Source organism: Bos indicus, chromosome 8, assembly GCF_029378745.1.
Source record: "Bos indicus isolate NIAB-ARS_2022 breed Sahiwal x Tharparkar chromosome 8, NIAB-ARS_B.indTharparkar_mat_pri_1.0, whole genome shotgun sequence".
NCBI classification, from domain to species: Eukaryota; Metazoa; Chordata; class Mammalia; order Artiodactyla; family Bovidae; genus Bos; species Bos indicus.
In genome coordinates, this window is record NC_091767.1 from 59,202,466 (window position 1) to 59,208,767 (window position 6,302).

Consider the following 6,302-nt stretch of genomic DNA (forward strand, 5'->3'; position numbering starts at 1 on the left):
AGGCAGATTTTTTACCTGCTGAGCCACAAGGAAAGCCCAAGCTAAGGGCCTGATGCTGAGGTTAAAACAGTGAACTGGGTAGACAAGGTCCCTGCCCTCAGATAATTAAGATACAAGTTACAGTCTAGTGTGGAAAGTGCCTGTGGAGGAGGAGAGGATGAGGGCACCCGTCCTAGCTTGGGGGCGTCAAGGAAGGTCTCCCAGAGGAACACCTTTCACTATAGCAGGAAGAAAGGAGATTGGAGGCAATGATTTGGGATGATGCAAAGTTCTCATAGGATAGCTCCTGATTTCTCTGAAAAGTAGAGCTCTGCCATATATGTTAGGGGCCGAGAGAGAAAGAAGTGGAGGAAAGTAAAGAAGGTTTGAACTGGTTTTGAGTAGAGTGGGAGAATTTACTAAGAAATAAATTACATAGCACCATGGTCAAGAAGCTTTGCCTCCTGTTGTGTGTGTGTGCCGCATGATGGGGTTTGTGGGGATTTAGTTCCCCAATCAGGGATCAAACCCCCTCAGAGTCCTAATCACTGGACTGCCAGGGAAGCTTTGCCTGTTTTGATCACCCATGTATCCCAATACTTAGAACAGTGCCTAGCATATAGCAGGCCCTTAATAAATGGAATGCATGAATAAAAGCATTTCAAATAATGACGAATTTGACCATTAGTCATAGACCATGAATTTATGGTGCCACCAACTTATCTATATGTGTGATTTTTATCCAATAATGCTGAGCTCTGCCTTCCCAGAGAGCAGCTCTGGCATCAAGTTGGGATTTTCCCAGATTGAATTGATGAATGTTGATTAGGTGATGAACCATGAAGTCTGTCTTGGAGAGGGAGGAAATAAGGCAAGAGGTTGTTTATGGATGAGGAGAAAGTGGAAAGATCAATGGACTAGATATCCTGAGAAGGTTGAAGAGTTGGTATTTTAGGATAAATCTGGAGGTTGAAGTTAGAGGGTGATATAAGACTATATTATTTCAGAAAGTAGAGTGTTTCCTGGTGATGATGCTTCAGATATGGCCATAGTTGGATAGTAGCAGAGGTAAAGGACTCTGAGATGAAAATATCTAGGAACTGAGTCTAAGTCATTGAATAGGGCTATCCACACTGATGTTTGGGTCTCCCATAGATTTCCCTCCTTCAAGATCTCTGCTCTATGCCCCATCCAACCCCTTCCCCAACCTCAGAGAATCTGCATTGCATTCATGTTTCAATTTACGCCCCAGATCTCAAAACATCTGGCATGGCTCTGGGCCAGAAAACAGAATGGGGTAGTTAGAGAGAGCTGTAGTGGACATCTCTTTTATGCCATCTTATTTTGCTGAGAGCAGGCATGCACCTTTCCAAAAACAGTATCTCTGTGTCTCCTGGAGGAATAACCATACCCCTGCTTCTTTGGTCTCAGTCCACGTGCAGGTGGAGTGTTCTTCCCTCCACACCCTTACTCCAAGAGTGAGTGTATGATTCAGACCTGTCAGATGAAGCATTCTATTTCCCTGTGTGCAGTTCAGTGAGTAGTTCAATGATGGATACATGACCAATTGGAATCCATAAGGACAATATTGTCACAGCAATACCACATTTTCAGCTTCACTTGAACTTGCTACCCACACGACACCTGAAAATAGTCAGCACATAAGACAGAGTCAAGAAATGAAAACAGGGGAATTCGCTGGTGGTCCAGTGGTTAGGACTCTGAGCTTCTACTACAGGGGGCATGGGTTTGATCCCTAATCAGGAAACTAAGATCCTGCAAGCCATGCAATGCAGCCAAAAAAAGAAAAAGACAGGAAAGAAATGAAAATTGAATCCTGATGACATCAAGTTGAATCCCTGCGTCAGTCCTATTACCTGAAGCCACCCCTACCCCTGGATTGTTCAGATATGAATCATACATTCCCATTTATTTACACTGGTTGGATTTTAATTTCTGTCACATATACCCAAATGATTACTCACAATACAAGGGGGTTCTCAATCTCTAACTCTGCCTTATGGAATATCTATATACTATGGATACACAGAAATATAGATATAATAATAATATATATATGTTAATTTCTTTGTGTCACAGATTCTCCTATGTTGAAAGAATATAACAATACCTACTTTGCTGCTGCTGCTAAGTCACTTCAGTCATGTCCGACTCTGTGCGACCCCATAGACGGCAGCCCACCAGGCTCCCCGTCCCTGGGATTCTCCAGGCAAGAACACTGGAGTGGGTTGCCATTTCCTTCTCCAATGCAGGAAAGTGAAAAGTAAAAGTGAAGTTGCTCAGTCGTGTCCGACTCTTAGCAAACCCATGGACTGCAGCCTACCAGGCTCCTCCATCCATGGGATTTTCCAGGCAAGAGTACTAGAGTGGGGTGCCATTGCCTTCTCCGATACCTACTTTAAAGGGTTGTAAAGATTAAATGAGATAGTTATGTTAGAGTATAAATTTATCCCACAACTGAGGCACAAGAAACATTACATTACTTAATTTTTCTAAATTAAACTAAATCTGGCTCGAAACTCTTATTTATCAGGGTTGTAAGATATCTAATATTAATCATGATTCATGTGGGAGTGGGGTTTTTCCCCTCTTTAGTGTGGTATATACATTGACGAAACAAAAAACATTTAGGAAAGAACCTCGGGTCTTGAGTCTGTCATGGTTTCCACTGGGATGTGCATTGTCTAAACTCATACAGTCCACACAGAGGCAAGTGACTCCACCTCATCTCTGCCAAGTGTGTACATCAGCATCTTTTGCTACAGTTCCCCAGGCTATGTACTAGATATTTAGTGCCCTAACCATTAAATCAGCTCTCCCTATGAGAAGTCCTGCTACCTCTTAACTGACTTTTTAAAGTTTTTTTATTTATTTATTTTCGGTTGTGCTGGGTCTTCCTTGTGGTCCTCAGGCTTTTTCTAGTTGCAGAGAGCGGGAGCTACTCTCTAGCTTCAGTGCACAGGCTTCTCATTGTGGCAGCTTCTCTTGTTGCAGAGCACAGGTTCTAGGCACAGGGGCTTCAGCAGTTATAGCACTGAGGCTTCAGTAGTTGCAGCTCCAGGGCTCTAAAGTGCAGGCTCAGTAACTGTAGCGCATGGGCTTAATTGTTCCACAGCATGTGGAATCTTCCTGGCATGCCTGCTCAGTCAATCAGTCATGTCCAACTCTTTGTGACACCTTGGACTATGCCCATGAAGCTTCTCTGTCCATCGGATTCTATAGGCAAGAGTGCTGGAGTGGGTTGCCATTTCCTTCTCCAGTGGATCTTCCTGACCCAGGGATCGAACTCAAGTCTCCTGCATTGGCAGGTGGATTCTTTACCACTCTACCACCAGGGAAGTCCAACCTCCTAATTGACTTCTGTCACTCATGGAGCCTATTGCAATATCTCTTTTCTCTAGTCCCTGAACACATGGCTATCCTTGGGCAACTCCTCTTCTTTCAACCCAGCACTTCCGCCATCTTCTTCTTAAGAGCACCTTAAATTTTTATCCTACACAAGAGCCTGGATAAGGTTGTAGAACAGGTGTACTGCAACTTTAATTTGGGACTAGAAAATTCAAAACCCATTAACTATTCCATAAGATAAGAAACCTATAATTCTTAGAAGAGAGGAGAGCAAAGTTACCTTTTCTTCCTACTGAGTATCTCTTTTGACAATGAGTAGCACACAGCACTTGGGAAATTATTCTGCTGTAAATGCAAATAAGCTGGCACAGAATAAGTATTCAGTATTGTCTTCTCTATTTCCTATCAGAACTCAACTTACTTTATTCATCCAGAGATAGCAAACTCAAATATCAGGCAGATAATACAAATGACTAAAAATAGACAAGTGTAAGAAAACAAAATCATAGCATAAAATAAACAGAAACTAGTCTTTAGCCTTGGCTTTAACAAGGAGAACATGGTGAGCTGGAAAGCACAGGGCCACTAAAGGACCTTCTGCTGCTGCTGCTGCTAAGTCACTTCAGTCGTGTCCAACTCTGTGCGGCCCCAAAGACAGCAGCCCACCAGGCTCCCCCTTCCCTGGGATTCTCCAGGCAAGAACACTGGAGTGGGTTGCCATTTCCTTCTCCAATCCATGAAAGTGAAAAGTAAAAGTGAAGTCGCTCAGTTGTGTCCGACTGTTCTCGACCCCATGGACTGTGCCTACCAGGCTCCTCCATCCATGGTATTTTCCAGGCAAGAGTACTGGAGTGGGGTCCCATCGCCTTCTCCAAAAGGACCTTCTACTTAGCTTTAAATGGTCTTAACTTGGTGGGAATGAGAGGCCTGTGTTGCCAGATTTTACCCAAAAATATTATTGTGTACAATCTACTAATCTTACAATGTTGGCTACTCATTCAAGTCGGCTTCCCAGGTGGCGTAGTGGTAAAAAATCTGCCTGTCAATGCAGGAGATGCAAGAGATGCGGGTTTGTCTCAAAGTGGTGGGGGGTGAGGGGGAATGTAATATGTATACCTATGGTTGATTCATGTTGAAGTTTGACAGAAAACAGCGAAATTCTGTAAAGCAATTATCCTTCAATAAAAATAGATAAAATTAAAAAAAGAGAGATGCGGGTTTGATCTCTGGGTTGGGAAGATCCCTGGAGAAGGGAATGGCTACTCACTCCAGTATTCTTGTCTGGAGAATTCCATGGACAGAGAAACTTGGCAGCCTACAGTTTACAGGGTCGCAAAGAGTCGGACACGACTGAGCAACTGTGCATGTGTGCAAGTTACAAAAAAGAAAACAAGAAACAAACTCCTGGCCACATTGTCTGGGCCAAGTCTTATTATGAGTATGTATCTTTAAGCCCTTTTATGATTTTTGCTGCTACGTATATACTGCTAGCTGTCAAATTTTATACCCTATATAGATTGCTTTACCTGCCACTTTACCTGCATCCTGAGAAATCTGTATGGAGGTCAAGAAGCCACAGTTAGAATGGGATATGGAACAACGGACTGGTTCCAAATTGGGATAGGAGGACGTCAAGGCTGTATATTGTCACCCTGTTTATTTAACTTATATGCAGAGTACATCATGTAAAAAGGCAGGCTGGATGAAGCACAAGCTGAAATCAAGATTACCAGGAGAAATATCAATAACCTCAGATATGCAGATGACATCACCCTTATGGCAGAAAGCAAAGAGGAACTAAAGAACCTCTTGATGAAGGTAAAAAAAGGAGAGTGAAAAAGCTGGCTTAAAACTCATATTAAAAAAACTAAGATCATGGCATCCAGTCCCATCTCTTCATGGCAAATAGATGGGGAAACAATGGAAACAGTGAGAGACTATTTTCTTGAGCTCCAAAATCACTGCAGATGCTGACTGCAGCCATGAAATTAAAACATGCTTGCTCCTTGGAAGAAAAGCTGTGACCAACCTAGACAGCATATTAAAAAGCAGAGACATTACTTTGCTGACAAAGGTCGATGCTTTTTTCAGTAGTCATGTATGGATGTGAGAGTTGGACCATAAGGAAAGCTGAGTGCTGAAGAACTGATGCTTTTGAACTGTGGTGTTGGAGAAGATTCCTGAGAGTCCCTTGAACTGCAAGATCAAACCAGTCAATCCTAAAGGAAATCAGTCATGAATATTCATTGGAAGGACTGATGCTGAAGCTCCAATACTTTGGCCACCTGATGTGAAGAACTGACTCATTGGAAAAGACCCTGATGCTGGGAAAGATTGAAGGCAGGAGAAGGGGATGACAGAGGATGAGATGGTTAGATGGCATCACCGAGTCAATGGACATGAGTTTGAGCAAGCTCCGGGAGTTGGTGATGGACAGGGAAGCCTGGCATGCTGCACTGCATGGGATGGGAAAGAGTTGGACACAACTGAGCAACTGAACTGGAATTGAATAGACTGCTTTCCCAAGCTTCATTGCATGTATCTAACTGCCTCCTGCCTAACAAACATATCCTTGTCACAAGAATCTCAAATGCAAATGTCTAAAATGGAACACATTGCCCCGTCATCCTAAATCGGTCACCAGGTTTGTGTTACTTATCTCAGTAAAATGGCACAAACATATACACCCAGTCCCCCCAAGTCAGAAACGCTGGAGTCATTCTCAACTCCTGTTAGGGAAATTAAATGAATAGTCTTGTTTCGGCTTCAGAGAAAAAGCAGAGCAAGCCTCTGATCCTGCTTCTAACCTGCCTGGACGCTGCCCTGACTGTGAGTGACTGTGAGTGACTACCTGCTGTGAGTGCAAGCCTTGTAGCACCATAGATAAGATGAGGGAGAAATCTTGAGATTGATGAGACCCTGGAGAGGGCCTTGCCAACTAAGCCCCAGGCTTA